This window comes from Saccopteryx bilineata, chromosome 1, assembly GCF_036850765.1.
Source record: "Saccopteryx bilineata isolate mSacBil1 chromosome 1, mSacBil1_pri_phased_curated, whole genome shotgun sequence".
NCBI lineage: Eukaryota > Metazoa > Chordata > Mammalia > Chiroptera > Emballonuridae > Saccopteryx > Saccopteryx bilineata.
The window spans coordinates 323,409,941-323,435,632 of record NC_089490.1 but is presented as its reverse complement, the minus strand read 5'-3'; positions in this window follow the sequence as shown (position 1 = coordinate 323,435,632).

Sequence of the window (25,692 nt, the reverse complement as noted above, 5' to 3'; positions counted from 1 at the left end):
TAGCAATTGCTAAAATGAAATAGTCATTTTTGTTCAATGCTCTTGTCAAGTTTGAACTGACTTCAATTTTGACAGTTTTACCTTGATAATTAGGTGCTGATTGGGAGAGTACCAAAATTCTCTGGTAATTTCTCCTGTTTACTAGAAATAATATTGCCAGCAAAGAAATTGAGGGGTTATTATATGAGCTTGTTTTCAGATAATTGAAATTCCTTTTCACCTCTCTACAGTCAATTGCTTATATTGAGATATATGTTAATAAGGCATATATTTCTATATTAAGATAATATATAACACATATATGTATATTGCCTATATTAGTTATCATTAAAAGTACAGATTAACTGTGCAACCAGTTCTATAGTAGATTGAAGACTCGTATGAAAGTCTCATCTATAAAAACTCAAGTATATCTATAATACAATGCAGATTCATTTATTACCTGATATATTAAATATTTACTGAATACCTACTATGTACTAATACTTTTCTTAGTGTTAGTGATTCAACCAGAAAAAGGCCAATAAAGGTTCCGTTTCGTGTATATTACATCTTAGAAGAAAATAGAAAATAGAAGTTTCAATAAGTGATGAAAATATTAAAAATCAGGAGTATAAGAAAAATATTGAGCACTGTTGGGTAAGAGAGTGGTATCCATTTTAGGCAAATTAAGAAAAGCCTCTCTAAAAAGCTAAATTTAAGCAGCTTCATGAATGCTATGAAGAAACCAATTATGTCAATACCCTTGCATCCACAATAGTACCATCTGTATTAATCTATTTTACTCTCTGCAACCATAGGTTCCTTCTAAACTACACATCCCTCTGTCTGGTCATAGTACTTGTTTAAAACTTGTTATTGCCTTTCTTGGTAAAATGTCCTAACTCCTTAATATGGTATTTATGATACTCTTGCATTTGTGTCTGTCCCAACTTTCCAGTTAGGCTACTTCACTATCTGTTCTCTCCCTAACACATATACTTTAGTTGAGACATTGGAAGCATTATCTTTTCTCATATTTCTTGTGTCCTCTCTGTCAAGAATATTTAACCACTTACCTATTTACCCATTTTAGTGTTCATGAGCACTGAAATTATTTCTAGAGTTTGACTCATGTGAATAAAAGTGTGATGAACTCTTATACATGTTTTTTTTTAATTTTTTATTTATTTATTTCAGAGACAGAGCGAGAGTCAGAGAGAGGGATAGACAGGAATGGAAAGAGATGAGAAGCATCAATCATCAGTTTTTGTTGCAACACCTTAGTTGTTCATTGCTTGCTTTCTCATATGTGCCTTGACCGTGGGCCTTCAGCAGATGGAGTAACCTGTTGCTCGAGTCAGCGACCTTGGGTCCAAGCTGGTGAGCTTTTTGCTCACACCAGATAAGCCCGCACTCAAGCTGGTGACCTCGGGGTTTCGAATCTGGGTCCTTTCGCATCCCAGTCTGATGCTCTATCCACTGTGCCACCGCCTGGTCAGGCCCGTTTTACATGTATTTTCGTGATGTGAGAACTCTTTGGAGTGAAATTCTTAAGTTCTGGTGTTGAGAGGAAGACTATTAGCTCCAGCTTCAGCTCAATGTTTTCTTAAAAAATATGGAGTATGATTTATACAAAGTATATGTCTTCTTAACTCAGTTTTGGCAAGTTCAATTTTTATAGGAATGGATATGTAGATTTTGTGTTTTGCAATTCATCAGCATAAAGATGTTTATTTTGTTTGGCATATATATGTAACTTACAATTTAAAATATTTTTCAACTACTTTAATATTCTTGAAAAATGTGCTGAATTTATTTGTCCCCTTTTATCTTTTTTATTTTTATTTTTTATTTTTTTGGTAGAAACCACTCTGTTGCTTAACATCAACAGAGGTTTTCTTTCTTTTTTTTTTAATTGTACTAGTCATGTACAAATAAATTACATTTGACTTTTTTGATCCTTGCTATTGTATGTTTTCTATTTCATTAATTACTGCTATTCCCTTCATTATCTTCTTCTTTACATGAATTATTCTATTCTTTCTCTAACGTCTTAAGAAAGATAATTGGCTTAATATTTATTAGCCTTTTTCATTTTGGAGCATAAACATTTAATGCTATACATATTCTGCTAAATGTCAATTTAGTTGTATCCTAAAAGTTTAGATTTATAGTGATATTAAGTAATAAAATTACTTAAAACGGTTTATTATCATTACTTGATCACAATACCTTATCAAACATGGCAATTCTCTGTGTCTTTGAGTTTATTTATTTGCTTTCTCCTACTATTGTAATTATAGGAGGAAAAAAAGTAGGTGGTGTAGAAGATGGTAAAGGAGGGATAAATTGTGATGGAAAAAGACGTGACACTTTGGATGGTGAACACACAATACAACAAACAGATCATGTATTATAGAATCGTATACTTAAAACCTATATAATATTTTTAACCTCTGTAAATTTATTTAAAAAATGAAAATTCTTTCAACTAAAAATATGATAAGAAAAATGTAGATTTTAAACTATATTTTGATGAATTTCTATTAAAATGAAAAAATTAAAATTATTTTTAAAATTCTGTTTTCTATCTGACCAGGTGGTAGCACAGTAAATAAAGCATCAGCCTGAGACCAAAGAGGACTCAGGTCCAAAACCCTGAGGTTGCTTGAATGTGGGCTCATCCAGCTTGATCAGGGACACCAGATTGAGTGTGGGGTTGCTGGCTGGAGTGTGGGATCGTAGACATGACCCAGTGGTCACTAGCTTGAGCACAAAGATCACTGGCTTGAAGCCTAAGGTCACTGGCTTGAGCATGGGTCATTGGCTCAGCAGAAGCCCCTCAGTCAAGGCACATATGAGAAAGCAATCAATTAATAACTAAGTGCTGCAAAGAAGAATTGATGCTTCTCATCTCTCTCCCTTTCTGTCTGTCTCTCTCTTTTGTTAAACAACAACAACAACAAAACCCCTCTGTTTTGAAATAAATAAAATATATAAACTTAAAACTTTTAATTTTGATATACTTTTAAACTTCCCAACATTTATAATACTCTGGCTTCTCTTCAAAGCATATGAATCTTTTGCCTTTACTAAACTTTTCAACATTTTAAAAACCTACTTTAATTATCAGAACAATCTTATCAATTAAAATATGCTAAAATATTTATATAATAACAAACATTTCATTTTCCTTCAGGCTACAATATAGGTTGGCATGGCACTTGAAAGCTATTCAGTGATTCAGAGAAGAGCTCAGAATATTATATCCTATTTATTTCTCTGTGGAGATTTTTTAAGATAACATATATTTTATTTTGCTCTAACTTTCTATTTGTTCAACTTAAATTGTGAGGAGATTCTCTAGGATTTCCTCTAGGTCTCTCTTGATACCTTGCCAAATGTGTGTAAAATCTCATTTCATGTCTATAATGGACTTCTCCTTAATAAACAAAGCTCTTAACCAAGGGTGCTACTGTCTAGTGAACTTTCATCTAGCCTTTTCTGTTGTGAGACCCTTCAGTGAAATGTTATAACAATCACCATGTGAATATTTCTTTGCATTCTCCTGGACTCTTCACAATTTCCACCTGGTTGATTCTGGATATCTTAGTACTGTTTAGATTTTAAAATAAAGTTCTCAATGAGGGAGGATGTGGAGTCAGAGAGATGAGATGGCATTCTGGCAATAGCAGAATGGCTGAGTAGTGTGCTGCTTGATAGAGACCTTGACCTCTTGATCCAGTTTATTACAAAAGAACAAAGAAGTTTCCTTCCAATTCTGTTAGAAATGCAGGGTATAATCTTGGCACCTGCTTCACAAGAAGTCTTTTTCTAGATTCTATTTTGAATGTGATACTAACACTTATTTAAATAAAATAAGTGAACCAACCAACATGTTACAAAAAACAAAAGTATCATGTGTTTTTCCTGGTGCCTACAACTTAAAATAAATTGTAAAAAGTGTTTAGAATTACAAATCTTTTTTTTTTATTAATATTTTTTTATTAAATTTAATGCAGTGACATTGATAAATCAGGGTACATATGTTGAGAGAAAAGATCTCTAGATTATTTTGACATTTGATTGTGCTGTATACCCCTCCCGCAAAGTTAAATTGTCTTCTGTCACCTTCTATCTGGTTTTCTTTGTGCCCCTCCCGTCCCCTAACCCCTCTCTCCTTCTTCACCCCCTCCCCCCTCCCCCAACCCCCCCGCCCCTGTTGCCATCACATTCTTGTTCATGTCTCTGAGTCTCATTTTTATGTCCCTTCTATGTATGGATTCATCTCAGTTTTTTTTCTGATTTACTTATTTCACTCCGTATAATGTTATCAAGGTCCATCCATGTTATTGTAAATGATCCGATGTCATCATTTCTTATAGCTGAGTAGTATTCCATAGTATATATGTACCAAAGTTTTTTAATCCACTCGTCCTCTGACGGACACTTGGGCTGTTTCCAGATCTTCGCTATTGTGAACAATGCTGCCACAAACATGCGGGTGCATTTCTCCTTTTCGAGCCGTTCTATGGTGTCCTTGGGGTATATTCCTAAAAGTGGGATAGCTGGGTCAAAAGGCGGTTCGATTTTCAGTTTTTTGAGGAATCTCCATACTGTTTTCCACAGTGGCTGCACCAGTCTGCATTCCCACCAGCAGTGCAGGAGGGTCCCCTTTTCTCCACATCCTCGCCAGCACTTATTCTGTGTTGTTTTGTTGATAAGCGCCATTCTGACTGGTGTAAGGTGATATCTCATTGTGGTTTTAATTTGCATTTCTCTAATGATTAGTGATGTTGAGCATTTTTTCATATGCCTATTGGCCATCTGTATGTCCTCTTTGGAGAAGTGTCTATTCATCTCTTTTGCCCATTTTTGGATTGGGTTGTTTGTCTTCCTGGTGTTGAGTTTTACAAGTTCTTTATAAATTTTGGTTATTAACCCCTTATCAGACGTATTGTCAAATATGTTCTCCCATTGTGTAGTTTGTCTTTTTATTCTGTTCTTGTTGTCTTTAGCTGTGCAAAAGCTTTTTAGTTTGATATAGTCCCATTTGTTTATCCTGTCTTTTATTTCACTTCCCCGTGGAGATAAATCAGCAAATATATTGCTCCAAGAGATGTCGGAGAGCTTACTGCCTATGTTTTCTTCTAAGATGCTTATGGTTTCACGGCCTACATTCAGGTCTTTTATCCATTTTGAGTTTATTTTTGTGAGTGGTGTAAGCTGGTGATCTAGTTTCATTTTTTTGCAGGTAGCTGTCCAATTTTCCCAACACCATTTGTTAAAGAGGCTGTCTTTACTCCATTGTATTTCCTTACCTCCTTTGTCAAATATCAGTTGTCCATAGAACTGTGGGTTTATTTCTGGGTTCTCTGTTCTATTCCATTGATCTATATGCCTGTTCTTATGCCAGTACCAGGCTGTTTTGAGTACAATGGCCTTGTAGTATAACTTGATATCAGGAAGTGTGATACCTCCCACTTTATTCTTCTTTTTTAAGATTGCTGAGGCTATTCGTGTCCTTTTTTGGTTCCATATAAATTTTTGGAATATGTGTTCTATATCTTTGAAGTATGTCATTGGTATTTTAATTGGTATTGCATTGAATTTATAAATTGCTTTGGGTAATATAGACTTTTTAATGATGTTTATTCTTCCTAACCATGAGCACGGTATATGCTTCCACTTGTTAGTATCTTCCTTGATTTCTTTTATCAATGTTTTGTAATTTTCCGAGTACAAGTCTTTAGTCTCCTTGGTTAAATTTACTCCTAGGTACTTTATTTTTTTGGTTGTAATTGAGAAGGGGATTGTTTCCTTAAATTCTCTTTCTGACTGTTCATTGTTGGTGTATAAAAATGCTTCTGATTTCTGAGTATTGATTTTATATCCTGCCACTTTGCTGAATTTATTTATCAGGTCCAGTAGTTTTTTGACTGAGACTTTAGGGTTTTCTATATACAATATCATATCATCTGCAAATAATGATAGTTTTACTTCTTCTTTTCCAACTTGAATGCCTTTTATTTCTTCTTCTTGTCTGATTGCTGTGGCTAGGACTTCCAGGACTATGTTAAATAAGAGTGGTGAAAGGGGGCACCCCTGCCTTGTTCCTGATCTTAAGGGTATTGCTTTTAATTTTTGCCCATTGAGTATGATGTTGGCTGTGGGTTTCTCATAGATGACTTTTATCATGTTGAGGTATGTTCCCTGTATTCCCACTTTGCTGAGAGTTTTGATCATGAATGGGTGCTGGATTTTATCAAATGCTTTTTCTGCATCTATTGAAATTATCATATGGTTTTTCTCCTTCTTTTTGTTTATGTGATGAATCACATTGATTGATTTACGAATATTGTACCAGCCTTGCCTCCCCAGAATAAATCCCACTTGAACATGGTGTATGATTTTTTCCATATATTGTTGGATCCGGTTTGCTAATATTTTGTTGAGGATTTTAGCATCTATATTCATCAGAGGTATTGGCCTATAATTTTCTTTCTTTGTGTGGTCTTTGCCTGGTTTTGGAATCAGAATTATGCTCGCCTCATAAAAGGAGTTTGGAAGTCTTCCTTCCTCTTGAATTTTTTGAAATAGTTTGAGAAGGATAGGAGTTAGTTCTTCTTTGAATATTTGGTAGAATTCCGTTGTGAAGCCATCGGGCCCCGGACTTTTCTTTGTTGGGAGTTTTTTGATAACTGTTTCGATCTCCTTTGGTGTAATTGGTCTGTTTAAGTTTTCTGATTCTTCCAGATTGATTTTTGGAAGATTGTACGTTTCAAGGAATTTGTCCATTTCATCTAGGTTGTCTAGTTTTTTGGCATACAGTTCTTCATAGTATTTTCTTACAATATTTTGTATTTCTGTTGTGTCAGTTGTTATTTCTCCTCTCTCATTTCTAATTTTATTTATTTGAGTCCTCTCTCTCTTTTTCTTGGTGAGTCTACTTAAAGGTGCATCAATCTTGTTTACCTTTTCAAAGAACCAGCTCCTAGTTTCATTGATCCTCTGTATTGTTTCTTTAGCCTCTATGTTATTTATTTCTGCTCTGATCTTTATTATTTCCTTCCTTCTACTACATTTGGGCTTTACTTGCTGTTCTTTTTCTAATTCTTTTAGATGCAGGGTTAAGTTGTTTATTTGAGCTTTTTCTAGCTTCTGAAAGTGTGCCTGTAGTGCTATGAACTTCCCTCTCAGCACTGCTTTCGCTGTGTCCCATAAATTTTGAGTTGTTGTATGCTCATTGTCATTCGTTTCTAGGAATTTCTTTATTTCTTCTTTGATCTCATTCTTAATCCATTCATTATTTAACACCCTGCTATTTAGTTTCCATGTGTTTGAGAATTTTTGAGCTTTTCTGCTGTGATTCATTTCTAGTTTCATGCCGTTGTGATCGGAGAAAGTGCTTGATATAATTTCAGTCTTCTTAAATTTGTTGAGAGCACTTTTGTGCCCTAACATGTGGTCTATCCTAGAGAATGTACCATGAGCACTTGAAAAGAATGTATATTCTGCTGCTTTAGGGTGAAAGGTTCTGAAGATATCTATTAAATCGAGTTGATCTAGTGTTTCCAATAAGTCTGCTGTTTCTTTGTTAATTTTCTTTCTTGAGGATCTATCTAGTGATGTTAGTGGGGTATTGAAATCCCCTACTATTATAGTATTGCTGTTGATCTCGCCCTTTAAATCCATCAAAGTCTGTTTTATATATTTGGGTGCTCCTATATTAGGTGCATAGATATTTATAATAGTTATATCTTCCTGTTGGATTACTCCCTTTATCATTATGTAGTGGCCTTCTTTATCTCTTACTATATCCTTTGTTTTAAAGTCCAATTTGTCTGATATAAGTATTGCTACCCCAGCTTTTTTTTCATTTCCATTTGCATGAAACATTTTTTTCCATCCTTTTACCTTCAATCTGTGTGTGTCTTTTGTTCTAAGGTGTGTCTCTTGTAGACAACATATGTATGGGTCCTGTTTTCTTATCCACGCAGCTACCCTATGTCTTTTGATTGGATCATTTAATCCATTTACATTTAAGGTTATTATTGATATGTAGTTGTTTATTGCCATTTTCTTCTTTAAAGGTGTATTCCTTTTTCTTTTTTTTTTTCTGTATTCTTTTCCCACTTTATCTGTTTACACCAGGCCCCTTAATATTTCCTGCAGCATTGGTTTGGTTGTAATGAATTCCTTGAGTTGTTTTTTGTCTGGGAAGCTTTTTATTTCTCCTTCAATTTTAAACGATAGCCTTGCTGGATAAAGTAGTCTTGGTTGTAGGTTCTTGTTCTGCATTACTTTGAATATTTCTTGCCATTCCCTTCTGGCCTCAAGTGTTTCTGTTGAGAAGTCAGATGTCATCCTTATGGGGGCTCCTTTGTAGGTGATAACTTTTTTTTCTCTTGCAGCTTTTAATATTTTCTCTTTATCGCTTAGCTTTGGTATTTTAATTATGATGTGTCTTGGTGTAGGTTTCTTTGGGTTTCTCTTTAATGGAGTCCTCTGTGCTTCTTGGATTTGTGAGAGTTTCTCTTGCATTAATTTAGGGAAGTTTTCAGCTATGATATGATTGAACAAAGTCTCTATCCCTTGTTCTTTTTCTTCTTCTTCAGGAACCCCTATGATGCGGATGTTATTTCTCTTCATGTTGTCACAGAGCTCTCTAAGAGTTTCCTCTGACTTTTTGAGTCTTTTTTCTCTTTTCTTCTCTGCTTTCATGCCTTCATTCCAGTTGTCTTCTAACTCGCTGATTCGATCCTCTGCTCTATCTATCCTGTTTTTAATTCCTTCCATTGTGGTCTTTATTTCTGATATTGTATTTGTCGTCTCCAACTGATTCTTTTTTATACTTGCTATTTCTTTATTTAGGTTTTCAAACTCCCCCTCCATTGTTTTTCTAAGATCCCTAAGCATCCTTACAATCATTATTTTGAACTCCTCATCTGGAAGTTTGATTATTTCCATATCACTCAGTTCATCTCTCGAAAGTGTCTCTTGTGGTTTCATTTGGATTGCACTCCTTTGTTTTCTCATCTTCTTCTTCTTCTTTTTTTTTTATTTGTAGAGTTGATTGAGTCTAGGCTTGGTGTTGTCTGCCTCCAGTTTTCAGTTGTGTTATTTTTAGGTCTTCGTGGGTTGGTATCAGCTATTATTTGTAATCCACTTTCGGATTTGGGCAGCTTTGAAGTCTTGATTTGTTTGTTTTCTTAACAGGTGATAGTCTTGTTAACTGATCTCAGCAGGGGGCTTCCTTGAAACTGTATCCAGGAATGCTGTGGGTGTAACCTGAGACGCTGAAGGTCTCTTCCTCCAACTAATCTCACTGGGGGCAGGGTTTTTTCTCTCAGCTTTAGTAGGGGGAGGTGTATCTCAGATCTCCATGGAGACCTGAGTTACTGCCCCTCCTCCCCACTTCTTGTTTTCAGCTGTGTCTTGTTGTGCTGATTGGAGCTGGATAGATGTCCGGAGATCTCTGATCCGGAAGCACTTCAGCTCTGTTTTGTGAAAGGTTCAGTCCCTCCCCCAGCTATGGCCGCCTCCAGCACGAATGAGTCAGCTTGTTTATTTTGTTTCTTGCATACCTTAGCCCCTCACAGTCTGTCCCTCTCCCTGTCTTTTCCACTTGGGAGATAAGCTGGTCTTTTCAACCCACCTTGCTCCCTGGTCGCCAGGTAAGTGGCTGTGAGCAGTAGTTTCTGCTCTTTTTCCTCTGTGAAATCCTCTCTGGGCTCTCAGCCTCACCCCCCCCTCCGTTCCTGTAAGCAGAGGAGATTCAGTCACTCCTTACCAGGATTATTGTGGCTTCCTCTTTGCTCCTTGGTTTTTGAGAGCTGTTCTTGCAGTTCAGTATTGGTTTTTCATGCTGATTTTTTCTAAATTGATTTGTATTCCAGTTTGGTGTTGAGAGCTGGGTGTCTGTGCATCCGCCTACTCCACTGCCATCTTCTCTCTCTAGAATTACAAATCTTATAAGAAAGTTTGTTCGTTTTTTTTTTTTCTTACCTGTTGGGCAGATAAAATATATTATGCTCACTTTGTTAAAGATGGCACTGCCCATATAGAAGCCGTCACCCAGGTGATATTAATGTGTGTTGGGGGCAGGCTGTGGGCAGGCAGGATTGTTGTAACCTGGGGCTTGGTTTTGGGATTAAGCCTTTCCCACCCTTTTTGATGTGGGGTGGTACAATCCCATCATGCCCCAGATAAGTGACTTTGTATTAGAGACTTCCCTATTTTGTATATTGGATTAAAGGTTTGGATTTCTACACTATAAAATGGGGGCAGAATGAGAGCTTGTGCTCTTGGTTCCTGAGATTAATATTAGAGGAGAGCACAGAGAGCAGAGAGCAGAGAAAGGCCACGTGGTGGAGGAGGCCAGGAGAAGCAGCCAAGATGGCAGAGTGCTGAGAGAGAAGCCAGTTTGGGCAGAATTTGTGCAGGGAGAAGGAAGGAGATGGGGAACAGAGGTGAAAAAGTCTGGTGAGCTAGAAACCTTTGATTCTAGGAAACTCGGATAAATCAATAGCTTTGTGAGCACTGAATGTGAGTGGGTTTTGGAGCCCAGTGTGTGTTTTTTACTTGCCCACTGGGTGCAAGCTAGAATTAAAAATGAGAGCCCATCAGTTTTTGGCTCCGTTGTTTCGTTACTGACTGTCCGAATCTAATGCGAACCTGCATGGGCCGGACTGCTGTGATAGTGGTAGCCCTGCCTATTGGCTTTACATTACCCCATCCCTTTCTTAGTTTCTTCCTTAGATCAGAACAGTTTTCTTTGTCTGTAATTGAATGGGGTCCTGACCACCAGTGTTCCAACAGGTCTTTTGATAAAAGGCTTTGGCTGTGTTCCTTCAAAGCAGACATAAATTCTGCTGAACAAACTAGCCACAGTGTTCATGTAAATGACAGAATTTTTATAGCTATCCAGTTCACTCTGTTCACCTCCTGACAGTTCACACTTTCTCATTCTATTTTGGCAACATCCAATCAAGATAAGGGAGAATCTGTTTATTGGTAGATGGAATAACAAGACTAAAAATTTGAAAGAAAATTATTGTGTTCTATTCATCTTTATATATCTAGCTCTTAGCACAGCATCTGTCACAAACTAAGAGCTCAGTAATGCTTAAAACAAAAATCAATTTTAAAAACTTAGAAAAAGACAGAAAAGAAACAGAGTTCTCCCTTATTTAAGTTTCTCTTCTTAGTAAATTTGTGATGAGAGATGGATCTACCTGAATAATTTAATGACATATTCCCTTTTTATGTTATATAAGCTTTCTTATATTAAAGAAGTTTAGAAAACATCACTATCATGGGTGATGCCAAAGTAACTAGGTTTACATGATTCCACAGTACATGTTTTTAGCAACAAAACTGTGGTTTGACTTTAAAACATGGAAAATATCAGGCAAAGCCCAAATATTTGGGAAATTCAAACCAAAAGTTTTATCCTATACTCACATTTATTTGTATTCCATAGTAAATCAGTGAAAAAAGAAATTATACTTTGGCATAATTAGATCCAAACATTAGACAAAACATTTCATGTATGTTTATTAATATAATTTTCTGGAAAATAAAAGTATGTGACAGCTTTAAAGATTGCAATGATTTATCCCATAGTAGAGTCATTTGGAAATAAAATCTTAAAGTTGCCAAGTCCATAAAAGGCAAAATTTCACTATATATTTAAATAAACCACAAAAATCTTAATTTAGAAGTAAGCAGAAGGAAAACCATCTTCTTCTTTTACAAAAACTTTTTTTTGTGTGTGCCAAGATCAAAATTGTTTTGTTTAAGAGCAGGTTAATTTCTTAGGTGAACAAGGTGACTTTCTGCCATTAAAAAGGCATTAAGCTGTTGTACATGAGCTAATTTTGTGCAGGCCATGAAAGATACTAGACTTTTTCATTTTACTCCATGTCATCAAAACAGGGATTTAATTGGCTACAATGTAGTTCAATTGAGCCAATAAAAGGTATCATTGATTATAATCTCTATAGAATTGTAATGGCAACCATTTTTTACTGTATTGGCAGACAAAATTGCATTTTCTCTTCGTTTCAGGTCACTTACCACCCAAATGAGCAATTGTTAATAGAAGCAGATCATTAGGTGTTGCTGTACTGATTTCTGTGTCACCACCTGAGTGCGCATTTCAATGGACAGAGAATATTCCAGGATGACTTCTTCTTGAACATGAGGAAGAAATTTGGTAAGTTTTGATAAATGGCTTCATTTATAGCATGAAGAATTACCTAACTGAAAATGCTGACTACTGAATTGGGAAGACTAATGACTGGGTGTAAGAAGGCTGGTTCATACCTGCCAAAGAAATAGGAAAAAATCTAAATTATACAAGATAAAGAAAATAATAATAGTAACAATAATGATAAAGTACTAGTAATAATTACACAGCAAAGAGTTGACGATTATTGAGAACATATACCGTTCCAGGTAGTATGTTAAATAATTGGCATATGTTAGTTTAGCCCTCCAACAACATTCTGAGATAAACATATAACTACAAATTTAAAGAAAATAAAGTCTAGAAAAAATGGCACACTTATCAAAGATAACAAATTAATAAAGCAAAGCTCAGACTCCTGATTCTTCAAAAAGCCATACTACTATTGAGTAGTAATGTCCAATAATATTTTTTTCTCTGTTATTATGTATGAATGTGTTTTGTTTGCTTATTGTTATTGATCATGCAAGCAATTCTTTTCATTGCCAGTATCTCCTACTTAGACTATAAAATATTGAAAAATTAAGTAGGTTATAGTAAGGACTCAATTTTTTTAAGGGAATGGTTAAAGAAATGAAGATGAGTGATCTATAGTTTTTGGCAAAAATATAAACATTGGATGACATTACCAGGATCTCAAACAAATCAAATGGAGTCAAAGAAAATATTACAGGTTCCATTTTTTTTCCTCACTCTGTCATTACTTTCTGGGCATCCATATATTGTGTTGTTAACTTAAGTATATTATTAAGTGTATTTTTTATATATTTTAATATGCTCCTGAAAAGTAATGGGTTAAGTAAATTGATATAAAGTTACTATTTGAAATACCTTTCACCCAAGTTTCTTTGTTGGGTGAAAAATTCTTGACTTATATTTATCTTTTTGTGCAGATCAGACCTTTGTTTTTAGTGAATTACAATTAGCTTTATAACAATACTCATTTTCCCTTAGAGATTGAAGAAGCAAGAGAGAAACTTGGGAGCAAAAAGAAGTAAAAAAGTAAATCATATAATTAGTAGCTAGTGAGCACATACATTCTCCATAAACACCACTTTGTTATTATCTTAGAATCCCATAATGTGAGGAATAACTGCCAAGTTGACCCATTAAAGTACATTCATACCATACAACAAAACAAAACAAAATCAAGTATCATATACTTAATACAAATTAAAAATATACTTAACTTGACACAATATTTAACTTAGTATTCCCTCAATTAGCTAATTTCTCAATTTTAATGAACTAATTTGCCCAAGCAAATTTGTTCTTTCTCAGCACCATCTCCCACTCTGCTTTACCTTTTTAGGTTCTACATGACATTCTAAAGAAGAAGAATTTTCCTCCAAATCTCTGACCTTGCTTTGAAAACACCTTCTGCTCACAAGTACATCCATGGCCAAAGAGACAGCAAACTGTAGTATAGACATAAGCAGCCTTGTCTCATGGGCCATGGAAGTGGGTGGCTAGGTGTGGGCAGATCAAACCTGCCATCTCACTTGAATGAATGTGGCTGGGGAGATACAGCAACCAGAGAAAAGTTATACTAATACAACCAGAGGCATAAAAAATAGACCCTTTAGCCAGTTATAGACTGAACGAAAAGTCATGCGCAAACAGTATGCTTGATGAAGCAGTAACTTTCTCAGGAGGAACTAATAGCATCCAGAGAACTGAAGAGACATTAGTTATTGCCTCCCCTCCCCCATGTAGTTGTGAACCTGAAGCCCCTGGAATACATAACCTTGTGTTCCTATCCATCAGGAGTATGTTGGATCTGGTTGTTGTGGAATAGTATCTGTTCATTCATTGTTTCAGCAAATGTTCACTGAACATTTAACATGGATCCAGTAAACTATGTAAAATGTGATCCCTGACCTCAAGGGAACCTGTGAGGTACTTGAAGAACTGAGACATACACACACACAAAAATACAATATTCATTTGGTATAACGTGTCATGGAGTTTAGAATTGCTGGCGTTAGAAATGGACCTTAGTGTTTCTCTTTTCTATTTGTTTTTCTGTTGTATTTTTGAGAGCCGAGTTCTCTGGAAATATTCTAGGATTTAATGCTAGTTTCAAGAGAAAAGCCAAGCTCATTGAAATACCCTCATCCTCTCATTTTACAGAAAACCTGAGTTGACATTAGTATGTCAAGAACCTTTTCTAATAATTAGAACAGTTGAGCAGGAATAATTAAGTGCCAATGGTAATATGTACATAAAGGTAATACGTACAACCTGATTTCAAAGAGGAGAGGCATTTGATCAATTCATATATAGCACCAAAGTGCATCCTAATCATATTTGGAGGCTAGGTTCTAAATCTCTGTTATTGGCAAGTGGATACACCATGTTAAAGGTTTTATGCTTCAATATTTAATTTTAGAATATTTAGCAGCTGTTAAGTTTTTACTTCTATTTTTCTATTATGAGGGACTCAAAAGGGTGCTATTTCAGGACAGTCTCATTTTAGTATTAGGCTGAAGTAATATGTAATTAAGAAGGCAAATATTTTATACTAAGTCATATAATTAACTTCAAAGGCAAAAACAAATGACTTTTTGGTGCTCCGCAGTTCTACAATTTTTTCATAGATTATTTCCATTAGCAGAATTATTATGAATTAGCCTTATTTCATTTTTTTGAAACATATATTTTCTTTTTTATTAATTTTAATGGGGTGAAATGAATAAATCAGGCTACATATGTTCAGAGAAAACATCTTCAGATTACTTTGACATTTGATTATGTTGCATACCCCTCACCCAAAGTCAAATTATTTTATTTCATTTTTATTGGATTATCAAAACAAAGTTTTTCTCTATAAGTTTAATAGAGCAGAAAAACAAAACTAAACAAAATTCATGTCCTCAAACCATCTCTATATGGGATTTATAGATTGATAGTCTTAAAAAAATAGTTGGTAAAACAATATACAATAATACAGCGCTTTGACCCAGGGTTTCTTGAATTTGGTTTACTGTTTAAATATAGTACTTAACACTCATAAGTAATAAAATAAGTTCTTTAACTTCTCTAAGCTTTATTTATCTGTTGTAAAATGTAAAAATTACAGTGGCATTTATCTTTCAGTATCTTTGTGAGACTAAAGTTGTGGTTAAAATACGTAGTGTAGTTTCAAACACTTAATGAACACTAAAGAGTGATAGTGGTTAATATTATGCACAACATTGCAAACATATTAAGCATGACTGCAAGGCACCTTGCTAGGTACTGTGGATAAAGAGATTAAACTAAAAATTCTCAGGCCTATGAAAGAAGATATAAAGCTAATTGTTTTTAAAATAGAAAATTAGGAAAAACTGAGCTGTCCTGAATTTACTTCTGAGTGATGGTGGTGAATGGAAACATTTATTTTAAACAGAAATAAAAAAGCAGTGGCAAAATGGGTAAATTTTGTTTTATGTGTTTTCCAATATTTTTCAAATGGCCAAATAAAAAATGTAATCTTATAAATGAGGTGCAATGAGAACACAGGAAATGGTTAGTTGATCTATTCTGGAATTCTAGTTTTGAACAGCTTTGGAAAGGGTGTTCTGACTGAGATTCTCCACAAGTGTATTCTTGTTTTGGATTAGGTCAGTTGAAGACTGAAGGAGGACTCATTCCTCAGGTACTGATGCTGAAAAACATATGGGCCTATCTGTCTGAGACTGAGAGGCTTAACAGACATTTATTCCTCACAGTTCCAGAGGCGCTAAGTCCAAGATCAAGGGGCCAGCAGATTCACTTCTGGGTGTGGTTTTCTCCCTGGCCTGCAGACCACCATCTTGCTGGACAGTAGTTCCACCGTATCTGCAGTCTCATGTTTCATGATTTTAGCTACTCACGGTCAACTGTGGTCCAAAAATGTTAAATAAACATTCTAGAGATAAACAATTTATAAGTTTTCAATTGCATGGCGTTTTGAGCACCTTCATCTCGTCATGAAGACATTGTGCCCTGTCACATCATCACAGGAAGGAGGGTGAGTACATATTTTGAGGAGAGAAGACGCTTTACATAACTTTTTTTTTTTTTTTTTTTTTTTGTATTTTTCTGAAGCTGGAAACGGGAGAGACAGTCAGACAGACTCCCGCATGCGCCCGACCGGGATCCACCCGGCACACCCACCAGGGGCGATGCTCTGCCCACCAGGGGGCGATGCTCTGCCCCTCCGGGGCGTCACTCTGCTGCGACCAGAGCCACTCTAGTGCCTGGGGCAGAGGCCAAGGAGCCATCCCAGCGCCTGGGCCATCTTTGCTCCAATGGAGCCTTGGCTGCGGGAGGGGAAGAGAGAGACAGAGAGGAAGGAGGGGGTGGGGGGTGGAGAAGCAAATGGGTGCTTCTCCTATGTGTCCTGGCCGGGAATTGAACCCGGGTCCCCCACACGCCAGGCCAACGCTCTACCGCTGAGCCAACCGGCCAGGGCTCATAACTTTTATTATAGTATATTATTATGATTTTTCTATATTGTTATTAGTTGTTGTTAATCTCCTACTGGGACTCAACTTTCCATCCATAATATTATCTTTAATATGCCTGGATTTCATTTACTTTCTGTGTTGTCAGATGTGGGCTCTTTTTCCCCCTCATGGGTTGTCTTTTTTTGTTTGTTTGTTTGTTTTTGTTTTTCTTCCAACTATCAGTCACATTTGCATGGAATAATCTCAGAAACTGAGAATCACACAGATCTGATTGATTTTCATAGACCTTACAAAATTGAGTTTACTTTACTGTAAGCTCTTTAAAAACAAGAACTCTGTCTTCTTTCATGGCTTATCTCTACTGTTTAGCAGAATGTTGGACAAACGAATGTCATTTATAAATATCTTTGGAATAAATTCAGTTACTCCATTTAGCAAACGTGCATTGAGCATCTTTGTGATAGACACTGTGAAGGGTGCTCCAGGTAAAAACTAGAAAAGGATACAGTTTCATCTCTCAAGCAATTTATGGTTGAATAGAGAGACATAAATTAATAATGCATGCAAGATAATATTGGGTTGCTGCTTTAATAAGGACAAATCATGGATAATGACAAGAAATGATACATGAATTAATATGGATCAGAAAGTATTTCTCAAAGAAAATGTGAGATATAGTTTAAAAAATGAATAGGATGTTGTTAGGTATAGAAGTGGTTAAGGTCGAAAGAACTGGATGAAGTAATATACAGATGTATAGAAATGTTTGATAAATGCCAGGTATAGAGAGGGTAGGGTTTGTACCAGAATATAAAAGTTGGAAGAGTAGATTACAACTAGATTGTATAAAAAAATAGAATATCATCTTAAATATTTGGAACTTTTTCTGCAGGTAATGGGAGATATTGAAAGTTTTAGAGAATGAGAAAGACATGATCTTAGCTCACTTTTAAGTAAGATAAATTGGAAAGTAGTATGACAGATGGATTGAAATGAAGTGGAACATTTGAGTCTAAGTTAAGAATACAGAGAATTATAATTTATATAGGAACTACTATAATAACAGAGGCAATTTAAAGTGGAGGGGCAGATAAAAGGGCTCTTCCTGGGATAGATATTGTACTTGGTAACTAAATTATTTTAGAATGATAGGCATTAAACATGACCTTCCAATTTTTAGCTTCAGTAGCTTGAAGGATGATCATTGCCTCTTAATCACAGTAGGAAACAAATAATAACAATAAAACTGATAATACTCTTATAGAGCTTTCTATGAGTCCAATGTTTAAGCCATACAACACAGCTCTGAGGCATATGTGTTCTTCTTATTCCCATTTCTCAGAAAGAAAAACTAAGGCATAGGGAGTTAATGAACTTACCCAGAGTAAAAGAACTAGCTAGTGTCAGAGCTTCAGCTCAAACTCCTATAGCTTCATACCCATGTCCTGGTAATTAATTGCTATGCCATTATGTTTCCCAAAATAAAAAGGGATAAAGAGCCTAAAGAGTTATGTTTTTAGGTATAGCATTTGCAGTACTGTCTAGACATCAATGTGGGAATGTCCAGCAAGCATCATGTGAAAATTTAAACCTTCTATTTAAGAGAATAATTGCAACTGGACAGCTGTTAGCATCATCTCTGAAAACTGAGGACATAGGTGTACAAAAAATGAACCAGAATGGCAAAGGCTTTCTTCTTTTCTTTTTTTTAAACTTGGTCTGATAAATAGAGTATGTGATAACCTTTCTTATTGCTACATAACTGATTTGAATTTTTATACATCCAAATACTAGTTTCTTTTCTTCTTCTTTAATTTAGTTAAAAATAGCAATGAAAATATGAGATTTAGTGATAAGAATTTTTAATCTTATTAAGGAAAGTCTTCTGCCTCAGATATGACTGTATATAAATACAAAATTGCCTTTGAACTCTAGTTAGCCTTTCTTCTATAAAGCAATCTCCAGCTGAACTCTCACCCATCATGTCTCCATCTCCTTGGCATATTGCTCTCCATTGCTGTGGAAAGATGGGCACTTCAAGAGAAAGTGCATTAGTTAAGCATCAATTGCAACTTAATGGGCCAGGTACCTGAATGATATTCTACAATGACATTATAAATCTTTTCTTTAGATTGTTGGGAGAATATGCTGTATCTCACCAAAAACCCCTGATGTAGACTTAGCTATCAATAATTTTTTCATATAGGAGCCAATTGAATAGATAGATAGATTTTGAGAACAAATAGTCCAGAATGAAAATAAAAATACAGTCATATAATGGGCTCAGTATTGGGATAAACATAGTCTGTTGTGGAAGAGATATGAAGGAGAGAAATAGAAAGAGGGGGGTAGGATGAGAATTAATACAAACACATGAATCACAAATGCTGTGTTATTTTTCTCTCTTCTTTACTAGATGCTCACATCATTCTATCTTCAATCATGTGAGTAGCAGGTGGCATTTTTATGTGGCTGAAAGAGAAGACTAAATCATCCAAGCGGGTAATAGCTAGCTGTAAGCCTGGCCAGTCTTATCCAGAGATGGCAAAAGCTATGCCTACATAACTGGGTTTAAATATGATGCACTCACCCCATTTTTCTTTCAGTTATACTCTACAAGTGACAATGTTAGCAAGTGCACAGGGAAGAGGCAGAAGAGATGATTCAAAGAGGCCGAGGGAAGACTATAAATTCAGGGGCACAGAAAAGAGGCACCATCATTCCTCTATCCCCTGGTCTCTTTAAGATAGGACACATTCTTGAAATTTATAGGTAACATCGGGCCTTTAAGAGAAGAGGTCACAGAAATAGAAATTTACTGACTAAATTTTTTAATCAGGTGCTAAGGAGTAATAGAAAATATTTCATAACATATTGAGTTGCTTAAAAGATACAGAGACAAGAGTTAAAAGTGCTCTGAATCTCTGAAAGGGGTGGGGAGTGGAGATGTTTTATTTTCATACCCCCTTTGATTCATATACATTCATTCAACACACATTAATTGAGCACCTATGGTATATTCAGCTCTGTACCAGACACTGGAGAATCAGTAGTGAACAGTAAGATTAAAATGTCTGTCTCGCCAAAATTTACATTCTGTTGGAATCTTTGAGGACGGAATATGAAGTATATTGGGTGATTTAAAATACTACAGAGAACAACACTAGAGAAGAAAGGGAGATAATGATGGAGAGAGGCCTAAAATTTGAGATACAGTGTTTTGGAAAACTTTACTGAATAGAGAACATTTGCGCAAAGGCCAGGAAGAAGTGAGAGAATGAACTGTGTGGACATCTGGGGAAAGAGCAACGTAGGTTCAGAAAAAACACATGCAAAGCCCTGAGGGATGAGTTGGTCTAGCTATGTGAGGAGCAGCAAGAATAGGGTGGCTAGAGCACAGTAAATATACTGCTCACAAAAATTAGGGTATATTTTTCAAAGTGAATATGAAGCTATAAAATTTTTGTGAGCAGTGTAATAAGGAAGGGAGGAAACGAGAGCAGAGAACTGTGGGGACAGAACAATTGCTAGAAGGAATTTTTAATAAAATTCTGAATGACATGGGAAGATATGCTTCTATGTTGAAAATGGGAGAGTGTGAGCAATGACAGCTGGAGTAGGGAGACATTAGAAGGTCACTGCATTAATCAGATGAGAGATAAGGTGGAAGTAGAGACCAGTGGTCAGATTCTGGATGTATTTGGAACAGAGATGTTGCTGGATATGAAAGAAAACTGTTCTTTGGCAGAACAACCAGCATGATGGTGCTGCCATTTATTTAGATGGGGGACACTATAGTAGATGCAGACTTTGAGGGGGAGATCAGGATTGTATTTTAAATGTGTTGAGTTTGGTTTGTATATGTTGGATCCTCAAATGGAGAGGACGGCTAACACTATTTTTACTTGTACTTTTGGTCTATGTAAGTTTGGAGATCAGGGAGAACTCTCACCTAATTGTATAAATTTGAGAAATATGATGGCTTTTACAATCAGTAGGTGTTATTCAAAACTGTAAGACTGAGTAAGATCAACAAAAGAATGAGTATAGGAGAGATGAGTATTGTACATCTACTCAGACCTAGAGCCTTCTGACGTTAAAAGGTAAGGGAGAAAGGAAGAACAAGAAATAGGTCTGATAAGAAGTCAGGTAGCAAAGAAAATCAGGAGAGTATTAGGAAACTAATAGAAGTAACCATGGGAAGGAGAAATTAATGATATCAAAGCTATTAATAGGTCAAGTAAAATGAAAACTGAGATTTAATTACTGAACTAAGCACTAAGAGATTATTGGTGACCTTGAACAATAGAAATTTTAATAGATTACCAGGAGGAAAATGCCTAAGGTTTGGGGGAGCTCAAGATAAAATAAGAAAAAATGGGAAAAACTAAGTAGAGACAAATCTTTCAATGGCTTTTGTTGTGTGGGGTTACAAAAATGTGAAGTTAGCTGGGAAAGAAATTGAATCAAAAGAGTTTCTTTTGAGAGGTGTGAAGGAGAGGAGCAGAAATGATAGCACATTTGTGTGATAATGAAAGAGATTTAAAGAGAGGAAGCAAAAAATAATTGATGAAAGTAAGGGACGATTGTGGGGCACCATTACAAGCAAGGCTGGGTAAAGTGGTTTTAGGAATATATGGAAGTGAAATAGAAAATAAAGTCATTAATTGAGCATAAGGAGAAGATTTTGGAGATATGAAGAGAGAGAAGATGTAAAATATTTGTGTAGGAGTTCAAAGAAAGATTGCACTAGAAAATTGTAGTATAATTGCTTGACAGTAATAAGATAATGGTCTTTTGAATAATGATCATGAAATTAAAGTGTAATTAGTCAGCATGTGGGTGTGTTTAGCTGATGTGGTACAGTTGTGTCATGTATATATACAATAGATGATACGCAGTAGGGATTTTGTCAAAGAACTAGAAAGAATGAAAAGAACCCAAAGGAATTGATGGTATACAAGGGAATGCTTTTCATGATGGACAATGGAATGTATACAGGTTAAGAAAGAAAACAAATGTAAGATGGGGCTTACGAACAAGACGTGCTAAGACAATATTTTCTCTGCCCTAAATCATTTCAGGGCTAGGTACTAGATAACTAGCAACCACCTCTTTAGCCTAAAACTCACCAAAATTATTAAAACTATCCAACCCTAAACTTAGTCTACCTGTTCTTCCTTATCTATTCCTTCCTCTGATAAAGATTCTGGCCCTTGCTTTTCCCTTGCCTCCTCCTGCCTCTAGTACCACCCTAGTATTTTTCTGTGGGTCCCACTTAATATAATGTGCCCCTCTCCTTGAGAATTTTAAGTAACAAATTATCTTATTAATGGTGATTGTCACTTGACCTGTTGGCCTTCCCATATCTGAAAGAAACCTAAATCCATGGTATTTTTTTAATACTTAGGTACCCAAAATATGACAGAAGTAACATTAGAGAAAGTGACAGTGAGTCAAGCTATAAAATCTTCTAGCACATGTTGGTGACAAATAGCATTTATATATAAATGCAGTAAAGGGAAGTAATGAGTGTTATGGTCTTATAGCTTAATATTCAAAGTTCGTGGCTTTTAGTGAGGATGGAGTAAGAATAACCTGACATTGACGAGTAAGACCATGAGGCACACCTATCCATCACCTAGAGAACAGAAGTGTAGTCATCCTCCACTTAAGAAATCTGACAAGAAAGAAAGTCCTCTGAGAGAGCTAGATTTCCATTAGAAGACAAAGGAAGAAGAAACATTCAAAAGACAAAGAAAACATTCAGAGAAGAGGTTGAAGATATAGCGGATTTTTCTGATGAATGATAATGAGTTTCACAGGACATTGTGAGAAGACTTTAGAAAATGAAGAACAGTGGTAGATAAGTTTAAAAAAGAAACATAATAATCTTCCAAGATTAGAAATGCAGGTGATAAGAATTTGGGCGATGATTATTTTTAAGGCAATTAATGAAAATAGGGACAAAGGCATAGTATGATTAATTGTAATGGCCTCAAAGTAAATAAGTTATTGGCTACTGTTGGATATTGGAGAGGAGAAGGAAAGAAGATCTCTCCAGGTGGCTGTGGAATTACAGAGCCCTTATGTGACTTCTACTTGCAGGAATAGAGACTTGAAAGGCATGATGTGAGACTGGAGAACTGTCTTACTCTGATGTCACAGAGTTTCAGAGGTCTATCTTGAATATCCCCCCAGGAGTGCTTTAAATGCATTCATAATTAACCCAGTAGTACTCAAGCACATGTTACTAATAGTTGGCCACCCATTCATTTGCCTTAGTGGCTTCTGAACTTTGAGTAAAGTAAGTGCATGATATCTCTATCAAATACTCAATGAGGCAAAATTATTGATGTTTGGCTATAACTAAAATTTAAAGAATAGTTTCAAAGAAATGGGCTCAAGGTTAGCTGTTTGCAAAGATCAATGATGTGCAGAGATATTTTGTGTCCTGTATGGCCACTTGCGCTCACACAGAAAGGTTTTCTACCAGCAGTCTGTTACTGTCTGTTACTGGTTCCACTTTTGAGGTACCTAGCTCAGTTTGAAGTAACTTATTATTTGAAGATAAAGGACCAACAAGGAAGAAATGGCATAGGACAAAGAAATGTAAAATGAAAAAAAAGAGCTATTAAAGCAGAAATGAATTCTCAATCAAAGGTTAGCCAATGAGAGGCAGATCTCACAACTTGTAAGGAAAAGCTGAGAGAGAGAAAGGGCTTTGAAAAAAAACACAAAAAAAGTCTGCTTTGTCTTTTTGGAGGTATGTTCACTTTTGGACTGGGAGAATCCCATGGCTTTACAAGTTCATTTTATCTTTATAGATTAATCGGTAGGGAGGAATGAGACATGCTGGTAGATCATGTCTCTCTGACATGTTCTATCAAAACTTTGAACTTAGTGGTTGGTAGCAAAGAAATGTCACAAAGTGATAGCAGGATAAAGAACTCAACTCCTACACTAAATGTTGGTGAGAGTGTGGAACTGAACATTTCATGTTCATAGTAAAAAAATGAGACTCCCTTTATAATAGATGATAATTTACAGAAGAATGGTGAAACTGTCTTTTTTATACTCTTCCCCTTCCCCCCACTGAGGATTTTTAAAATTTTTATTTATTTATTTTTTAATTTATTGTGATGACATTGGTTCATAAAACCATACAGGTCTGTTTCTATATTTTTAAAGCTTAACACAAGGTCAAACAAATCACACTAAAGGAAAGAAAAAACAAACAAACCAGTGAATATGATATAACTATGAGATGTGCAGAATAAAGTTCAAACTCCATGTTGCTATTCACATGAACTGCAATATAAATGGTGTCTCCTGGACTTGTGCAAATGGGTACATCTATGCTTTCCTTAATAACTGAATGACTATGTATCCTCCAACATCCATTAGGCTCTTATTGTGTGCTAGGTATATGCTAAGTACTTTGCACATAAGGTCCTACTTAATCCTTTGAAATAAGACACTGAAGTAAACAGTATTTTAACGTGTGCCCCAAATCATATAGCTAGTAACCTAGGAGTCAAGATTCAAAACTCAGTGTGTAGCTGGTTTAGGCACCTACAGATTTCTCCACGACAGTAGTCAGAGCAGTGGCCATCATGATTATGACACTGATGTGTTTATTTGTTCTCAGAGTATTTATGTTCTCACTGGGGGATTATTTAAACAAAGAAAAGCACAAGCCAAGTATTACAAAAGACAGTAGTGCAGATAGAGGGAAGACAGACCTTTTGAAGTAATTATATTAGTACTTTCCAGAAAGAGGTAACATGAGCTTAGTTTGAAGTAGTAAAGAGAGGCATGGAGATTCAGAACCCCAGGTGGGAGGGGCAGCATAAACAGAGCTGTAGAGAGGAATGAAAGAGGACCTTATCAGGTTTGAGAACCACATAGGGAGTATGTCCGCGACGTCTTCCTTAACATTTTGGTAGCTTTTAGGCTTTTTTTTTTTTTTCAGAGAAAGCAATCAAATCCTCATTTTCCTTTTAATCTTAATTGGAAAAAAAATGGGATAAGCAGTTTTCAAAGGCACTGAGCCTTAAAGAATAAAGTTTTAGACAGACCCCTTTTTCATTTAATATGAGAACACTAATCAAGAAGGCCCAGGATTTTGTGAAAATGCCTACAGTGTATCTCCTCCTTGTGGGTATCAGAAAAGAGGTAGCCATGTTTCTCTCAGAGATTTTGTAAGGGTATAAAGGAGAAAACATTATGCATCCTTAGTTTTCTTCTGGGGACTGCTTTGCAGGTGTCTCCTTGTATCTAGGGTGCTGTTTCTTTGTTCCATATGAATAATTAAACATTCTTCAGATTTGGAGTAAGTTAGGCTACTATTATATTTCTTTAAATAACATTAAAATAGAAAATATTTAGAAAACCTTTACTTCCCTTCTTCTCACCTCAGTTGCATTCTCCGCAATTGTATTTTTAGAGTTTTAGATTTTTCCTTTCAAAGGGTAGTGTAAATGGCTTTAATGTGAACTCCTTAGCTTCTTTAATGTTATACTAGCTAACACCTCCCTTTGTATTTCTGTAGCAGCTATTACAATAGTACATATATCATCAATATTTAAGAAGGGATCATTATAGCTTTAGGTATGACACAAATTGAAAACTTTGGCATTAACTGGGCACTGTTGTTCGTGCACCTTTGCTGATTCGTGAGGAAGCAAACTTATACTGCTTCAACAGGAACAGACGCTAAAAAGTGTGGCGGTGGACGTGATCTCAGTTTGCTGCGGTTTGTCAAGTTTAATAATATCACAAATGATATTGTACTCAGGAATAAAAGCCTAAAACATTCAGATATCTGAGCAGAAGGACTGACAGTTCAGTAGAGTGAGAAACAGAAAGAAAATGCTTAAATTGTAATTTAAATTTGTATTTGATGTAGCTGTCCCTCAAGTAACCACATCTTAACCAAACACAAGGAAAAGACTTATATATACATAGCCATTAAAAAATACATCGAAAGGTAAATGTTTCTATTCTTTAACTACAGAAGAA